Here is a 19,186-nt window from a genome sequence, read left to right on the forward strand (position 1 = left end):
CATGTAGAAGTGTGTTGTTTTTCTAAACTGTTCTGAAAGCTCAATTAAAATTATTTGTGATAGTAAGTTTGAAATTAAATATGATTAGGAGAACACTCTGTTTCCTGCTAGATATGGTTGGTAGATTGGAGACAAGTAGTGAGGAGATGAAATACTGGATTGAAGGAGGGTTGATTCTCTTTTTTAGTGAGAACATTTGATGAACAGAGGGTGGAAAAATTATTTGATCATCTTTCTTGACTCCTCAAATACTCAAGTACCCCATGTCTTGCTCCAAAGTACATCCCTGTCCACACATTGTGTATAAAACCATTCTGAATTCAAGAATTCCTTTGGGCAGAGATCAAAAAAAAAAAAAAAAAGACAAAGCTAGTAAATTGTTACATGTTCACCTATGCTATTGCATCTTAGAATTCCAAGTTATAAAAAACATCTTCAAATTTAATTCTTACGAAGAAAACAATGAAGAAACAAATGGTGCCCTGAAAACCTGATAATAGACACCACCTGAAAATATACAATAAATAAATAAATAAAGCTTTTAATTATTGATGCAGCAGGACATTTATTTTCACAGTAAGGATATTTCAAAAACTTATCATAATAAAAATATATTCATTGTAAATTTTATCTGTCACCTCATTGTCCTATAAATTATAGAGGTTTATTCAAAGTTTAGACATTCACATCTTTATATTTGCCCTATGAAAATGTTCAACTGGAAAAAGTGTATCTTGAGAACATCAAATAGGAGTGACATAATTTCTAAAAGTTTTAGAAGGCTGAAAGCCTATGATTACCTGGTCTGTAACCAATGCAAGTATGGCACGAAAGAATTCACACAGCAGTAGGAGATAGGAAATAGGAGGAATTAGAAAAATCTGGGTTTTGCCCCAGCTTTCTAATACTTTAAAGCCCATACATACATAGTATTCAACATTTCTGTAGTTATGACATCAAAAGCCTATCCAAGAAAAGCAAAACTCAGTATTTCACCAAATTACAAGTTTTTGTGTCACAAAGGAAAAAATCAACAAAATGAAAAGGCAATCCATAAAATGAAAGAAAATATTGAGAAGCCATATATCTGATAAGGAAATAATATCCAAATTATTTAAGGAACACTTACAATTGAATGGCAAAAATCAGAATAATTGCCGGGTTTCAGTTCACAACTAAGAGGCTCAGGGGTTACTCCAGTTGAACTGGGCTAATTGGGCTGCGCAAAATAAACACACAAGAGACACAAATACCTTTTTGTTTGGGGTCACTGTGATGGTTCCTCTGACCTTAAGTGTCCACAGGAAGAGAGAGAGCAAGAGCATAAACTGACCACTTTCATTGAGGAGAAGCTATTCAAATGAGGCAAGGGGTTAGGCTTCAGGGGGCTAAGTCTATCTTCATGATGTCCACTGTCAGCAGGTTGACTGACAACTGAGTAGGCCACACCCAAGGGCACAGTAAGAGAAGGGACACACACAGCACTTTCATGGAAGATTCTATCCTAAACAGGGCAAGGGGTTATATTACAAAGGAACAGGTGAGCATAGCTTCACCCTTGGGGCTGTAGCAAGACACACCCATGCAGAAGACACCAACCCTCGAACCCAAGAAGGGTGGGGAAAGCTCTGCCACATTTCTGTGACTGAGCACCTCAGCACCCAGCGGGGGAGTGTGACCCAATCACATGCAAGGTTGGTCTCCCACAATAATGTTGTTAAAACATAGGCAAAAGGTCTGAATAGACACTTATCTAAGGAAGATATCAACAGGTTATTAAAAAGACACTCAACATTACTAATCATCAGGGAAATGCAAATCAAATCACAATGAGATATCATCTCTTTTTCATTCAGATGGAAACTATCAAAAAGTTATAAAAAATAAAATATTTTTGCAAATGTGTAGAATGAACAAACATTATACATCATTGGCATGAATGTAAATTGATATAACCATTCTAGAAAACAGTGTAGAAAAATATCAACAATAGTATTACCAATCAATCCAAAAATTCCACTTCTTAGTAAACATCCAACAGGAAATAAATCAGTATTTCAGAGAGATACCTTCATCCCTATGTTTATTGTAGCATTATTTACAATATTCAAGCTATGAAAACATTCTAAACCCAACACTACCTGAGTGGATATAGAAAATGTGGTTTGTATATAAAACGGAAATACTACTCACTCTTTTAAAAAAAATGAAGGAAATCCTTAAAAAAAATTTTTTTTAATGGCAACATGGATGCACTTGCAAGTCATTATGCTACATGAAATGTGCCAAAGAGAGATATAATTGAAATGTGGAATCTAAAATAAGTTAAACTAATAGAAATCAATAGTGGAAATACTTTTAGTAAGGATCATGGTGTGGACTGAGTTGCCAGATACTGATCAAAGGGTACACATTTAAAGTTATGAGATGAAAATAAAAATTAAATAAAATTTTTATATTTTTATTAATATACAGTATTTTATTTTAGAGGAAAAAATTATAAAATGAGCACAATTAAATTTTTTAAATGTAGCACTTTAATTTGAATGTTTTCCTTCTTAAGTTTTACAATGTGATTTTAAAACTTTGTTTTTATTGATGCATAATGTCTATGCATATTTATGAGGTTCAATGTGATATTTTGATTCATGTACACATTGAGTGTGATGATTCAGAGTAAATAGCAAAATTCATTACCTTAAAGGAGACTTGAAGACACTTCTAAAATTGCTAGCAAATGTTCCACTTTGTCTAATATTAACTTTTCAGTATTTGATAACTTGTGAAACAAATTTGTATAGTATAATAAAATTTATTATGGAAAACACTGTATTTAATTAAATTGATATTATTTCAGCATAATAAAATGCAGTAATTAGGACAGAGATTGGAGTTTTACCCAATAAAATATCAACTTTTATGTTTATATATCCCATAGGTCTCACCTAAATGCATTTATGTATGGGTTATAAATTTCATCCATATTATATGTGGAATGGGCTATGCAGATTTATTACGTTATCTGTAAAGAAGCTTACAATTTGCTTTGATAAATGTGAGACTCTCAATATTGCATTTGAAAACTACCATTTAAAATATACACATTTTGAAAATATTTAAATTACACTTACAGTAACCAATTTATAATTACCTTGTTTATATTTTTGTGAATTAGAGTAGGCAAAATCAGTTTTGGGTTTTTTTAAGTATATATTTTTAGTTGTAAATGAACACAATACTTTTGTTTATTTACTTATTTTTGGTGCTGAGGATCAAACCCAGTGCCTCACGCATGCTAGGCGAGAGCTCTAAGTAGCACTGAGCCATAATCCCAGCCCCAGAATCAGTTTTTCATAAGGCAACCACTGATTTATGAAAGCACCAAAGACAAATTTACTGAAAATTTCTGAGAGAAAATAAAAGAAATGCCAAGGTGCTCCCAAAGTGTCCTCTTAAAGTGCATTTTTTTTTCATTGTATAGCCTACCTTATTTTTAAAAGATGTAGAAACTCTTCCTTTAAGTAAATGGTAAAAAATTATATCCCTTGTCACACAAATCAGATTAATAGGTACCCTGTCCACATAGTTCTTGCACTTCATCATTCACAGTCAGTCATTTTTTCCTATGACATATTTATTACAGGACTGCTACATTCTCTCTGGCTAATCTATGTCCTCTTAGTAATTTTGTCCTGTACAGTACAGATAAGGTCATAACTTGGATGAAAGTAGAAAGAAATAACCTGGAGAGAAAGAAGCACCGTGGAACTTGAGCCAGATTATTTTACCCTGAACACTACCCCAGACAAAGCTGATTCAGATTCTGTAGTTATGTTGATGTTGTAGAGGTTCAATACATCAAGAGCATGCAACTCCTGGTAGAAAGAATTCCAATAGTGCAGGCAAGATGTATGGGAGGAATTTCTTTCAAACCATAGTCAGAGAGAATGCTAGGTTTTAATAGGTTTGTTGGTTCAAAACTTCAGTTTTGATCTTTATTTAGTAGTCAGCAGTATGCTTAAGCATATTTGTATGTTGAATTCCATTTTGAACCAAATAATATCTTTTGCTTTCTAAAAGAAGCAGCATCCCTGACTCTCAACCAGATAAATACTAGTAATACTTCCCTTCAGAGTCATGACAACCAGAATTCTCCACAAATTGCAAAATTGTGGGGCAAAATCGCCCTGGGCTGAGAACCACTGTATTCAGAAAGAGAGAGATTGCATATAGCTTTACCTGGACTCAAGTAATCATCCCAATATAATTGTAGAATTTACCAAAAGAGTATATTTACTGCCACTCAATTTGAACCCAAAACTGAATTAAGTGCTTTCAAATATGTTCATATATCTGATCTTGACAGAAAACACGTTAGGGATTATAGATGAGAAAATGGAGATTTGAAAGATTTGACTTCTTAGGATTCAAAGTTACCTATTTGTGGCACCTAGTAGCATGAAACAAAAGAAAAAAAAAGAAATTTTACACAAGTTTTAGTTATATGTAAGTGTGTGTGTGTGTTTGTGTATGTATAGTGATATTACATAATTTTTCTAGTATCAGACTTGACCTTGAAGCTACTTATATTTCCTCAGATACCTGTACAACGTGGGTTCTCTAGAAATTAATTTAGGTCAGGAAATGAGATTCAGCATTTGGAAGAAAATTACATGCATCATAACATTTACCTAATTCTAGAAAATAATTTAAAAATAAAATCACTGCAAATTCCCTAGATTACCAAATAACTTTTGACTCACATAGCCTTACAAATTATAAAAGAACTCCATGAGATATTCCAGTTGAAGCTGTCATAATTCTAGAAGTTTTACTTCTCCTCATGTACATAGTCAAGCATTGGCACTTGAATAAAAATTGCTTTTCTAGGGGACATAGAATAAATAATGATGACACAAATTTAGATCAAATACCTTTTTATCAGTAGTTTTTTTTTTCCCCCAGATAGGCTCTTTACCAAGTTAAGTGAATTACCTCCTCTTCCTAGTTTGCTGACAATGGTTATTGAATTTCACCATTTTTTTTAACTTCTATTGAAATGATTATTTTTCTCCTCCTTCATTCTGTTAATATGGTGAATTACATTGATTTAACTGCTTTTCTGGTATAACCCCAGTAGTCATGTTTGCTACCTATCTTCTCTGTATATTGGTGGATTTCATGGACCAATATTTTAATAAAGATGTTCATATCTCTGTTTTTGTTCAGTAATGTTGAGTTTGTTGTGTAATGTCTTCTTCAACGTTTGGTACTAATGTTTTGTTTATATGGTAAAATGAGTTGGAAAATATTACCTCTTCTGTTATTTCTTGGAAGAGTTTTTGAGAGATTAATTTTTTCCTTAAGTTTTATGGATAAATCAGTGAAGCCATATGGGCCTATGTTTTCTTTGTTGGAAGGATTTCATAATATACTCACTTTATTTAATAGATTCACATTTTATTTTTACCTTGTAACAATTTTTGTAAATTGTACATTTAAAAATTATCTATTTCTTCTGTCATAGAAATCATTGGCATAAAATTTATGATTATATACCCTCATCATTATTATAAAGAAAACAAAAATGTAAACAGAAAAAATTAAGCAGGAGAAGATATTTTATTTCAAGTAACTAAAAACCGACTTGATGTAGAACATTATTTATAACAAATACCATAATAACAATCAATTGTACCAAAAAGATATATTTTTAGCTGACATTGTCTTGGTGCTCAATTTACCTTAAATCAAAAAGAACATTAAAATTGTAATAGGACCGCACAGTGAGACATTGTTCAGTTTCCAAACCCTACTCTGCCAATCAGTGAAATACTACTGAAATATGATGCCATAAAGCGTGTTTCAACCCATTAATAGAACAGAAAGAAAATGCCTTATATTTTAGAAACCCTTCAAAATGAGCTACTTTTCTGGAGATTCTATAGGCTCATCTTTTCTCTTCATATTATTTTAGAAAATGTAAAAAATTAATGTTTAAACATTTCTTACTAGATATTAAAAATTGATTAAATTATTAAATGTTTAGTGATAAGGTAAAGAAAAAGTGTTTCTTTATAAGGTAAAGAAAAGTGGGTTTTTTTTGTTTCCTAACAGATATTTGGTTATTAAAACACTGTGTATGGTAGAATCACAGCCTCTATGACAGGAGTACCCTGTGTTTCTCCATTGCTAGCAAAGCAATAAACCTTCCTTTTCCTTTCTCTCCAAAACGATGTTTTCATTATTGAATTTGCATTGGGGGAGAGGATCTAGCTCTTGGCAACAAATTTGGCACCCCAAATGGGACCCAGGAGCAACTTGCACTCCAGTTTTCTTGGGCAGGCCTGGCTCTCCAAAGAACCTCATGCTGAGGATGCAATGTGAACTATTTAAGAGCTGACTGCTGGAGAGTTAGGAGATGAGCTAGTGTGTCCTGGGTTAAACCAGAGGAGCTATTTCTGTGAGTAAAGGGAGGAATGAAGAGAACACCTCAGAAGCTGCAGAAGCCCCATTTACTAAAGGGAACTGCCACCTTCCTTCTCTGAACTACATGGATTGCTTCATCTTGGTCTACTTTGAGAAAAAGGAAACTGAATACAGTGAAGTTACAACACATCGGCCATTTGGTACGTCCCCCAGTGAGCACAACTAGACCCTTGATTTTACACATCTAGTTCCCTTCTGGTCCCTCTTCATGGCGACATCTGTGGCACCACTGGTATAGAAGTCACATTTAAGGGGGAGTTGGGAATTTGGGGGAATTTACCTCTATCTGGTCTGTTTCAAAGGTTCCTGTCTGTCAGCCATGGTTTGGTAATCCCATCTGGTTGTCTGTGTTTTTTGTTTTGTTTGTACAAGTTACTGCTGCTTTTTAAGACATGGCCAGTACTGCACTGATTCTAGAGGTAGTCTCTTGGGAAAGATCTTGGTTACTCAATTTAAAGTTTCCCATCTGTTGGCCATGGTTTTGAGGCTTCTCTCTAGTTATCTCTTTGTGTTTCTTTTTTGTACCATCTTGCAATTGGAGTTAATCTAGCAGAAGGGAAGAGAGCTGAATAAAGGGCCTCCTACAGTTATAAGTATGTCTAAGATAATGTTTTACTGTAATGATATGGCTTTTAAATAGCTTTCTGGATTATTGTACAATCTTGTAGTTAGAATTGGTCTGTCAAAGTAAAGTAAGTGGAAGGAATTTATGTGTAGACCTGTCTGTTTTAAGGGTTCCCATCTGTCAGCCCTGCTTTTGGTGATCCTCACTTGTCTAATTTTTTGTATATTTGTTTGTTTTGTTTTTGTTACTGGCTCTTTAAGACATAGATTATGCTGCCTTGAGCTTACCTACAGTATCTTGAGCACAGAGATCTTGGCTTCATGGGCCACTTATAGGGATAGACCTAAGAGAAAGAGGGTTTACTATAGCACAATCAATCTAGTCTTTGAATTGTTTTTCTGGACAATTATACAATTCTGAAGTTGAAGTTAGTCTCTCAGGGGTAAAGTATATGAAAGGGACTCTGTATGTATAGTCATTTGTACAGTATCATGAAAAGGGGTTTGAAAAATGGGGAACTAATTTGAAAGTGCCAAAAGGTACTGCTTCTGGTGTGCAAGAGTAGCAGGACACAAGAAGAAAGGGTTAAAAAAATTTTAATCTTTTAAACCCAGTGCTGGCACTCCCAGCATTGTTTCTTAGCCTGGCCCAAGTCAGCTGCAGATCTTCTCCCTGTAGTTAAGGACACTGGAACTAAACTGGTGGGCAGAGTTGGGTGGGGTGGGGGGAATCCCTACAAAGGAGCCTGAGCTGTAGAAAAGTGGCCAAAGAAAGCCTGACCTTTGCTCTGCCTTCCAGCTCCTTTTCCCCCTTAGGTTGGAGGCTGTTGGCCATAAAGGACATGGCAGTAGGTTCCAGCAATGTTAGTTTATGACCTGCAGACAGGAATAGTCTCCCCTTTTAAAATCTCCCGTGACACCCATTTTACCAGAAGATTTCAATCACTGGGGCAAAGCAATTCTTACTGTAACAGTATCTCATCAAACTAAATGCATGGGGAGACTGTCAGGGTAAACAACTGTACCCAGAAAAGAAAAAGACAGAAACTAAGGCCAACCCATGTTTTGTGGACAGCCTCTGCAATGGGATCTTCAAGGAAGCCTAGAGAAAAGAAATGAAAGGGCCTCCTCCATTGCATATTAGTATGAGGAATATAAGAAAAAGGCCCAAAGGGATCCTATGGACTCAATTGTCAGTAAGGAACTCACTTAAAGTTGATGTTATTGTGATTGTGGAGACAGATCAGATTAAAAAGTATCCTTCCCTCCAATCCCATGAATGCAACCTGGGAGAAAAAAGTCTTAAATGATTACTTTGTAACTGGTTAAACAAATAAGTGTTATTTACATTATAACAATATAGTTGACACGCTAAATATATGCAACTAGGTACATTTATGCATCTGAGAACTATGTCTGCCTAAGCCTTGTCTAATTGTTATGTAAAAGTTCATAAATTGAAAGTTTATGTTAGTTTACTAGCAAGATAACAAATAAGTGCTCTTTTATACTTTGGCTCTGACTTAGAAGGTCCTCACTATCACTGGAAAAACTGTATCTTATCTGTTTGAATTGACTAAGTCAATTTCTGATCATTAACACTGTTTCCTAAATGTATAAGAGATTTAAGGCTATCCTTTGATTTTTGTTAACCCATGCAGACCTGTGATTATTGTTACCGTACACTCTGGATTCTAAATTGTACTTTAAAAGTTAAATGTAGTTAAATGAAAAGCTTAAGAGAACACTTTGCCAAGCTGATATTGTCCAAACTAAACTTACCTGTAGCAAAAGTCTCAGATTTGTATAGAAAATTTTTAAAAGTTGGTATTTATTCATTTCATTTGATGTTTTATAGCTGGATAAACCAATCTATTGTTAACAACTTATGTATACAATTTTGTGTTATTTTTCATACTAGATTTGGAATTTGAATGCATTTTTGGAAGATAATAAGAAGACCCTGATCTGTTTAAAGGTCACTATATCTTTTTACACACACACACACACACACACAAAAAAAAAAAAAAAACATGTTAAAAGTTCTCTTAGCCTTTCTTTGATTGATGTTTCATGTGTAATTTGTTATTTGTCAAGAGCTCCACCTTACTGCACGTTAGAATAGCTCCAAATTATGCTAGACATGAGCTCATTTAGAATCGTGTTTTAAAGATCAAATTTTGTTGTAAAGATTATTGTGGTTTCAAAAGAAGTAGAGGATATACTATGTAACTAAGAAAAGGGTTAAGATTATACATATTTTTTTAAAAAAAACACTAGTTATAATTCTCTATGTAAACAGTTCTAGCATGTATCCAATGTCAAGATTAAAATAAGTACTTGTATTTCTGACAAAGATCTGATCGTTTTTAAAGCCATAAATTATCACCACTTGTTATTTAAACTAAAATTTAAGACTAGTCTTTTGAACATACAAAATTAAATCTTCTGCTTCTGTTCCATTATTTCTGAGACTGAATTTTTTTTCTTTTGAAAACTTTGAATCTGCTGGGCATGGCTATAATGCCAGCAGCTCAAGGGGCTGAGACAGGAAGATCCTGAGTTCAAAGCCAACCTCAGCAAAGGTGAGGCCATAAACAATTCAGTGAGACCCTATCTCTAAATAAAATACATTTTAAAAAGTCTGGGGATGTGGCTAAGTGGTGGAGTGTCCCTGAGTTCAATCCCCGGTATCCACTCCCTCCCCCGGAAAAAATATCTGAATCTGGCAACTTCTGTGAACCAAATAATATGCACATGAGTAGGTGTATATTTCCATGCAAATGTCCACATTTCAGTTCTTGTTATTAGGTCAGCTCTGGTCAGCTTTTCCTTACTTTGAGAAGATCATGCCTTTAAGCAAAGAATCAGAATATTTTTATGTAGATAGAAAACACTGAATTGTAAATATGTTTACAAGAATACTAAATTGATTTGTTAAGGAAGGATTAAAAAACTAAAGACTACTGAAAACATCCTTCATAATTGTACCTCATACAATCCTTTGTAATTTTATTACCTGTAAATATAAGTTGACCTCAATTATAATCTAAAATTAGATAATAATTAATCATATAACATATTTAATGTAACCTATCTTATGTAATTTAAGTAATTACCTAGTAGCTACATCCTAAAAATTCTATCCATTTTCTTTGGCCTATTAAAATTTAATTATCAGGGATATATTTAGATAATAGAAAAAGTTTCAAAATAAGTTCACATAACTATCTTTTTCAATATAATAATATCTATAAATATCTTTCTTTATTTATTTATTGATACTGAGTATTGAACTGGGTGGGGGTGGTTAACTACTGAGTCATATCCCCAGCCCTTTTCAATATTTTGTTTAGAGGTAGGGTCTTGTTACTTTGCTGAACCTGGATTTGAACCAGTGATTCTCCTGCCTCAGGCTCCTGAGTCACTGGGATTTCAAGTGTGAGCTACCACACAAGGCTTTAATACATTCTTAGAAAACACCCATTGGTTCTTATTAACTATTCACATGTAAATATTATTACTGTTTTCTGCTGCAAACCTAATTATAACTAATCACAGTTGTTTTAGACGTGTTCAACCTCACTTGCATCATCAAGGCCCTTTATTCTAAAGAATATGTAGGTAGAGTGGTTGGAGATGTAGCTCAACCACAAAGTGCTTCCTTAGTATGTGCAAGATCCTGGGCTCAATACTCAGCCCTAGAAAAGAAAACCTTTACACCTTTTATATACAGTAGTACTTTAAAATAGTCCTAAAATATAAAATATGACAATACTCACAAATCTTTATGGTTTATAATTTGGCTAAAATGATCTAATTGTACCAAGGTATAATAGATTAGAAACTATGTCACTAGAATCTATAAAAACCACAATGTTGTATTATGTGACTTGATCAACTTCTTAATCTCTCCTCTTTTTCTTACCTTTAACAATAAATATAATTGGTTATTAGATTTTTATCTCTCCTGGTTTCTCTTTCATTAGTCAAGTATTTTTTTAATAAAATGTTGTGAATATTAGCACAAACTTCTTGTGTAGGGGAACAAGTACATAGATCAAAGACATTGCTTGATTTATGTTCCAGTTTCCCCCCACTTATATAGTGGCCAAAGGAATAATAAGACATATTATTCAAATTTATTTGTATATTATAAATAATTATTGAAAAAAATGACATTTTACCAAAATAGAGACATCCAGCCAACTAAGGACAAGACCTTCTGGGAGTTCAATGAAATTTGGAAAAATGTGCTCTGATAGAACATGCTTTCATCACCTGAAGAATTATTAATGAATAAACCTAGCAGTTTTGTGACTGATGAAGAGACTCTGACATTGGCAAAATCCTGCCTTCAGCTAGATAAGCATAGCCCACAGCATCCCTGCTTTTTGAGATGACATGTCCTTATAATTTTCTGTCCTGTATCTAATTATCTACACAATGAGGGGAGGGATAAGGAAAGAAGGCGGGGCTCAGAGGACAAAAGGAATTAACCTGTGTGCCATCAAACACAGGACAGCCTGTGTTCTCTCATAAATACTGAATTCAAAATCATTGTCACTGAAGGTCATTCACTTTAACTAGAATAAAACACAATAGCAATGTGATTTTCTTAATCTCCCATATGAATTTCCTTTCATGCACTACATTTCCATCCCTCATTTCTTTTGTCTCATTTTCATGTCTTCTATTATAGAGGCTTTAATATGCTTACTCCCCAATCTCTTATTGGCCCTGCTTCAAATCACTTATTGTAGGTAATTAGCTTTAGTGTGTCTGAGCTTGTGTTATCTCAGCCTGCTCTGTTTGCAGCAGGGTCTTTTATGAGTTCCCTTCTTCGTTTAGAATGTAAAAGAGTCAGAACAAAATAAATGTCTACAGAGAAGTGTGTCGGTTAGTTTGCTCATAATTTCAAGGTACTAATTGCTCTGCTTCATTTTCTTGATTAAAAAACACAAACTGAGCAGCAGATACACTGGTTAATTAAAAATAACAAGTGAAGTCAGACGAAAATTATAAAGTAAGGGGTTTTCATGCAACTGAATCATTAAATGCAAAACCAAATGTGAAACAACCACAAGGACATGCAAAATAAAATACCTATAGAGAGAATTTAGGTAAGATTTAAACCAAATCAGTAGTTTGGCCTCTACTAACAACAACAAACTAACAATAATAACAATGATTATAATGATGATGATACATACATGCACAGCATTTTTTTTCCGCCAGAAATAATGCCTCAAGAGAAGAGACAAAGAATCTTGTCATAAATTCAAAAGTTAATGGTCCAAAAGAAACCACGTGAAAATTCTGTAATGTTTATATACTGATTCAACCTGCACCTCCCTGAAATATAAAGAGAACAGAAAATGTGTCTAGAAAATCATAAAAATGTTCAGAAACACTTACAAAAAGTAGAATCTGCCAAAATGAATGGCCTCGTGTGCATATGAAAAAAACTGAATGGTTTCAGTTGAAGCAGGAAAATAGTTCAAGAGACAGTCCCATCTGGTATTTCCATTCATCATGAAAGAAAAGTAAAAGACAAAGAAACTAGAATCATCTAGCTTCTGTCTAATTATTTGAACTAATAAATAGGGAGCATGGAAGCTATGAGACTCTCTAGAGAGCTGAGTGCTGGGGTTGGGGATGGAGAAATACACTGAGAATTCAAGATCACTCACCCCTTACTCAACACTCCACATAACTCCTTTCTTTTCTCTCTCCTGAACATTGAATCGATGGTAGAAGCTGCTAGGAAAAAACAATCTGTTAAAATAGATTGAATAACCAGAGCTTTGGGCCTCTAAGCTAAAATGTAAAAATCCTTACATTGCAGAAATCAGTTACATTTTGGGTTTAGTGAAGAGAACTTCCATAGATTGTATTCAGCAAAAGCACAGAAGAGAAGATACACTCAGCTCCTCTAACAGGCTTTCCATTGCTGGCTAAATGCTGCATTATTTCCAAACTGAAGCAGCTAACTTTCTCAAGAGAGAAGGTTAATTCATCTCATAGTTTTGGAAGTTTAAGGGCATGGAACCTGCATGGTCCCATTTCTGATGAGGCTGCTCACATCCTGGCAGAGGTACTTGTGAAGAGGAACATACATTTTCAAACAGAAAGTCAGAGAGAGACTAGGTTTCCACAATCTTCTTCCAGGGCATATTTCTAATGAGCCACGGACCTCTTAAAGGTCCATATTACCTCCCTATAGAACTACCTGAGGACCAAGACTTTAATCACAATGAACCCTGTGGGACACAAACCATACTCAAATGATATTAAGAATGAACAAATCATGTATAAAAAGTCACCCTCCCACCCTAATCCATGAGAAATTCTGTGAAGACTTCCCATGACACTGGGAAGTGTCCATACTGAAATCCCCAAGCATGAGAAAGAGGAAGAGAAGCAGTTTACCATCTCTTCCATTTTACATCAGTGCAAGAGAGCATGGGAGGGAGAAAAGACAGATGAAGAAATCTTTTTAGATGAAAGAAGCATAAAATATGCTCTGAGTACCTTTCACTAGCAAAACCCAATTTGATTATAAATCTAATGAAATATGAGCAAAAGAAAATATTAAACCAACACAATGAGATGGATAGATAACCTGAGATGGATGCTGACCTGAGGAAACAGATAAAAATCCAACATTAACAGACATAAGTTAGAAACAACAAGCATCAGAAATAGTAATGCAAAATAAACTCCTAAAGTGAAATAGACTTGAGTTGACTCTGATATGCTGAGTTGAACTAGCAGAAGAGCAAAAAAAAAAAAAAAAAAAAAAAAAAAATTAGAGTGAAAATAATAATAGAATATTTAAGTGGTACTATTTTTATTATATTCATAACATTGTTGATTCACTGCAAAAAGTGTATTCCATATAGAAAACTTATGGCCTTATCACTACTGTTTTCTGACTTTCTGATGGAAGGAAGGGTGATTTATCTGATCAGTGAGAGTATAAGTTCCTTGTACAAACTTGGTCTGTAGGGATGATGAGCTAAATCCTGCTGTTCTAAAGTGCTCTTGCTCTCTGCTTTCCTGGATTCATAGTATGTGCAATTGTCCGTGCAACTTTCTAGGTAACAATATAGATAAGAGAACACTATTGGAAATTGGTACTGATTTAAGCCTAACCAACCTGTCTCTTTTACATGAAAGAAAAAAGGCAATCTGTGTGTGTGTGTGTGTGTGTGTGTGTGTGTTTCATAGCCCTTATTCATTTCTCAATGCAGAAGCCAAGAATATATATTAACATTTGTTTCAAATCAATACATGGAATATAAACTTAAGGGTTTTTAAATTTATTCTAAATATTTATTTAAATATTTATTGTTTTAGTCATTTCTTCACTGTTATGACCAAAAGACCTGACAGGAACAATTTTAGAGGAGAAGAAGCTCATTTGGAGCTCATAGTTTCAGAGATCTGAGTCTGTAGACAGGTGATGCCATTGCTCTGGGGACAAAATGAGGGAGAACAGCATGATGAAAGGGTTTGGAGAACAAGAACACCTCAGGACATGGAAATCAGGTAGCAGAAATAGCTCTGCTCACTAAGAACAAAATACAAAACTCAAAGGCATACTTCCAGTGACCCACTCATACCCTATCTGCCTACAATTACCAGTTAACCCATTCCAGTGGGTTCATGAACTAATTGAATCTCTCATAATATAATCATTTAACATCTAAACTTTCTTGTATTGCCTTGGACATGAGCTTTTGAAGGTCACATATCTAAAGCATAACATTATATATATTAAATTTATTCCAAATGTATACATGAGGTGTTTCTAGATTAGAGTTTGATCTCTTTTCATTTACTTCACAGTGAGTTATAAGTACATTGACCTCCTCTACCTCCAGGACTTATCCATGGTACCACATGGTCCAAGAAAGGTTAAATGACTCATGCAAGCAACCTGTCATTCTAAGATCAAGAGACAGGGACAAATTATTTTACTGACTACTAAGGAAGAATAAGAGACAACTGCTCTTCCCTAAGCTACCCCACAACCCTTATCCCAACCATTGATATGTAAAGACTATGATATGGAAGGCTCTCATTGACCTTTTTATTGGTTTTTCTTATTTGTATATAATAACAGAATTCAATTTTACATAAGTATAAAAGCATGGAACATAATTTGTTCCAATTAAGTACCCAGTACTTTCCTTTCCCTTCTCTCTTTCTCTATTCCCTTCTCTCCACTCTACTGATCTTTCTGATATATATATATATAATCATATGTATTATATATATATATAATATGTATTATATATGTATTTATATATAACTCAGTATCTTGTTGTATCTATTTATATGTAACTATCTATTTATATATAACTATTGTATTTATTTATATATAACTCAGTATCATATCTTTCTGATATGTATTATATATGTATTTATATGTATTATATATATATATATATATTTATATATAATTCAGTATCTTGCACATATATATACATGATGGCTAGATTCACTGTGGCATATTCATATGTGTACACAGAAAAATTAGGTAAGATTCATTCCACTGCTTTTCCATGTTCCACTGCTCCTCCCTTCCCTTCATTCTCCTTTATATACTCCATTAATCGTTCTATTTTTTACTTGCCTCCTGGTCCTATATTAGCTTTTGCATAGCAAACATTCAAGCTTTGACTGTTTGAGACTGACTCATTTCACTTAGCATGATAGTCTTTAGCTCCATCCATTTACAGGCAAATGCCATAAAATCATTCTTCTTTGGCTGAATAATACTCCAGTGTGTGTGTGTATGTGTGTGTGTGTGTGTGTTGTGTATTTTTTATACGATTTTCAATACTGTCATCTGTTGAATGTTTTAATGAACTGAAATGTCTTTAATTGCTGGGGGTTCATCCCTTTCTCTTTCTAGCAAGATGAGATGCTAGTCTTTCTCCCAGTCAGTGCTTTACCTAGGAAACTAATTAAAGCTGTTTGATTTGACCTTCAGAAAACAGAAGGATTGAACAACTCACTAGAGGAATTTATACCCCTGATGTGTGTAAAGCATTAGTAGGTTAGAGCTTTTACAAGAACACTAGAAAAAGGGCTTGGTTTAGGAACGTTTTAAATCCCCCCCCAAAATAAATATATTTTTACACAGAGATCAAGTGGATAGAAAAAATCAGTAGGTATAATTAAAGACAAAATCCTGAAAATAAAGATTTGAATCTACAGAACTCATGTACAAAGACTACTTAGAGAAAATTAATCCCAGTGTATTTAGCTGCAAGATATATCCTGGGCAATAACTGGACATAAAAGATAAAAATTATTTAAGCATCCAGGCAGAAAAAGCAAATTACCTACAAAAGGAAAATGCTAAATTGTCTTTAGACTTCCCCACAGCCTTAAGTGACCAGAAATAATAGAACAGTCTTGAAATTTGGAAATAACATATGATTCAACACTATTAAACCCAGGTAACTGTCTTCCATTTCAACGTGTAACAGACAGATCATCTCATTTCTCATATGTGCACAATTCTTTGGAGGTGGGGAAATTACTGTATGAAATTCAGCCAATATAACACAAATTGTGAAAATATGCTAAAAAGATCAATTAAGTAAGGGTCCAAATAATAGAGTGATGTCTTTAGGTCCTAGGCCAAACCAAATAAAAACAAACAAACAAACAAAAAAAAAAACTTTTGTAGGCACTCAGACTCTTCTTTGAGTATACACAGAATAAACATCAGCAGATTAAAGAATAAATTATCTATGAACTTTTATGGAAAATACAGCTTCCCAGTAGAATTCAAGCAGTGGGGAGTTGTGTAGCAGGCAGACATTGAGGAAACTTTGAATATTAGGAATAATGCAAGGTAATGGGCAATTTCTTATTGTTTTAGTGCAACTTAAGATTGTTTGAGGTAATAATTTATTAAAAACATATCTGAGGGCTGGGGTCATGCTTAATAACTGAGCATTTGCCTAGCATGTGTGCGGTACTGGGTTCAATCCTCAATACCTCATAAAAATAAATACATAAAATAAAGGTATTGTGTTCATCTATAAGTAAAAAAATAAAATAAATAAATAAAAATAAAACAGTTCTGAATGGTACATCTTCTGTTCCATTTGTTCACTTTCAGGATTTTTTTTTTTTTTTAAGAGAGAGTGAGAGAGGAGAGAGAGAGAATTTTTAATGTTTTATTGTTTAGTTCTCGGCGGACACAACATCTTTGTTGGTATGTGGTGCTGAGGATCGAACCTGGGCCGCACGCATGCCAGGCAAGTGCGCTACCGCTTGAGCCACATCCCCAGCCCTCAGGATTTTTTTTTAAATGAGGAAATTATTAAAGATTTGAAAAAACATATGTGATCAAAGAAAACAGTGGTATTATTACTGGTAAAAAGATGCAGTCTTAAATTCCTAATATATTATGAACTGATATTCTATCATTTAAGAAAATATCATAGGAGAATATTTACATAACATGTAAAAAATTACTAATGTCATAAACTATGTCACTAAAATAATACAAACAACCTGTATATTGTGGCACATGTCTGTAATCTCAGTGACATGGGAAGCTGAGGCAGGAGGATGGCAAGTTCAAGCCAACCTCAATAAAAGCAAAGTGCTAAGCACTTTAGTGAGACCCTGTCTCTAAATAAAGTGCAAAATAAGGCTGGGGATGTGGCTAAGTGGCAGAGCGCCCCTGACTTCAATCTCCAGTACCAACCTTCCCCTGCAAAAAACAAAACAAAACAAAAAAACTAATAATAATGCAAACAACATTCCTGGAAGTGTGCAAGGTCTGAGTCTCACTGATGCTGTTTCCAATCCCCATGTCCAACCGTGTCTGCTACTGTTGAACTTGAGTTTCTAGAGTTAGATGTTCAGTGTCATTTGCAGCTGCTATAGTTGAGGCCAAATTTCCAGAAAACAGAAATCAAAACAGATACAGAAATGTAAGCACATATGACACAGTTTTTATTTCCAAATACCTGTTGCAACTTCTGGCTCATGGTTTGGCAGCAAATGAACAAAGCAGTTGTCATGCTAACTGGAATTATAAATGTGAATAGTACTAGCCAACAGATGAGTGAGAGATGTTGCTTAAAGAAACATGATTCAGTGTGAAGCTCTTGTCCAAAGACGTGATGTCCTACTATACACCACATACACAACAATTAGAAAAACCCATAGTGGTGAAACCAGAGCAAAAACTCATGTGTATCATACTAACAGGTTGGATTTTAGGAGTACCTAAATCACAGTTCTATTTCTCACTCTCCTGTCTGAAGTGAGGGGATCTAGCTTGAACCTTGACAGTAGGTCTGCTTTGATCCACTATGGCGCAGACATTGTCTGGTAGACACCTTTCTTGTTTTGATGGGAAAAGGAGATGATAGTAACACAAATCAAGAGTTACTGAATATGCAAAATTATGGAATGGGACTTCTTCAGAAACAAGTTAAGCTCAGATTTTCTTATTATGGCTACAGTAGAAGGAGCAAAGTTTATAAAGTATGTGTTTTTAAGTGTATAAAAAAGAAAAGAATTGCCTAAGGAAGACTTATCTCCTGCTTTTGATCATTAACCAAACAAAATGAGGATGAAAAGTACAAAAGGAACAGAATAGATTTAGAAGAAGAAAATTTGGCAGTGACGTATGTATAGAACTTTCCTCTAAAATGCAGATGCTATGGAGGGAAAAGCAAGAGTGTTCTGAGGAGATAAATTCAAGAGGACAGAAAAGACTCCAAGACTTAGAAAGTGAAGGAAATGAATCCAAGACAAATGAGACTGAATGAAAAAAAAAGGACAGGATTCTCAGACACTAAATATTCAAATTCTGAAAATATTCTTCAGCTGTACAATTTGAAACATGAGCAAAAAAAAAAAAAATACCTAAAACAAAATCTGGAAGTTGAGTTTTGCTAAATCTGGAGATTCACTAACAATTTTCTATTTACAAAGTAAACTTTAGGGAATGAAGCGAACCCACCAGCAGAATACTTTGAAGGGTCCTATAATATACATATTATTAAGTGTTTTATATCATATGTAACATAGTGTTTTGTCAGCTTTCTCATTCCTATGTCCAAAAGAACTGACAAGAACAACTTTA

At 34.1% G+C, this 19,186-nt stretch overlaps 1 pseudogene; it reads left to right on the top strand.

Moving 5' to 3' along the window:
* The first annotated feature begins 6,553 nt into the window (after positions 1–6,553).
* Positions 6,554–18,828, top strand: LOC110598234 (tyrosine-protein phosphatase non-receptor type 2 pseudogene; annotated as a pseudogene).
* Positions 18,829–19,186: the final 358 nt, after the last annotated feature.

This window comes from Ictidomys tridecemlineatus, chromosome 1, assembly GCF_052094955.1.
Source record: "Ictidomys tridecemlineatus isolate mIctTri1 chromosome 1, mIctTri1.hap1, whole genome shotgun sequence".
Lineage (NCBI taxonomy): Eukaryota > Metazoa > Chordata > Mammalia > Rodentia > Sciuridae > Ictidomys > Ictidomys tridecemlineatus.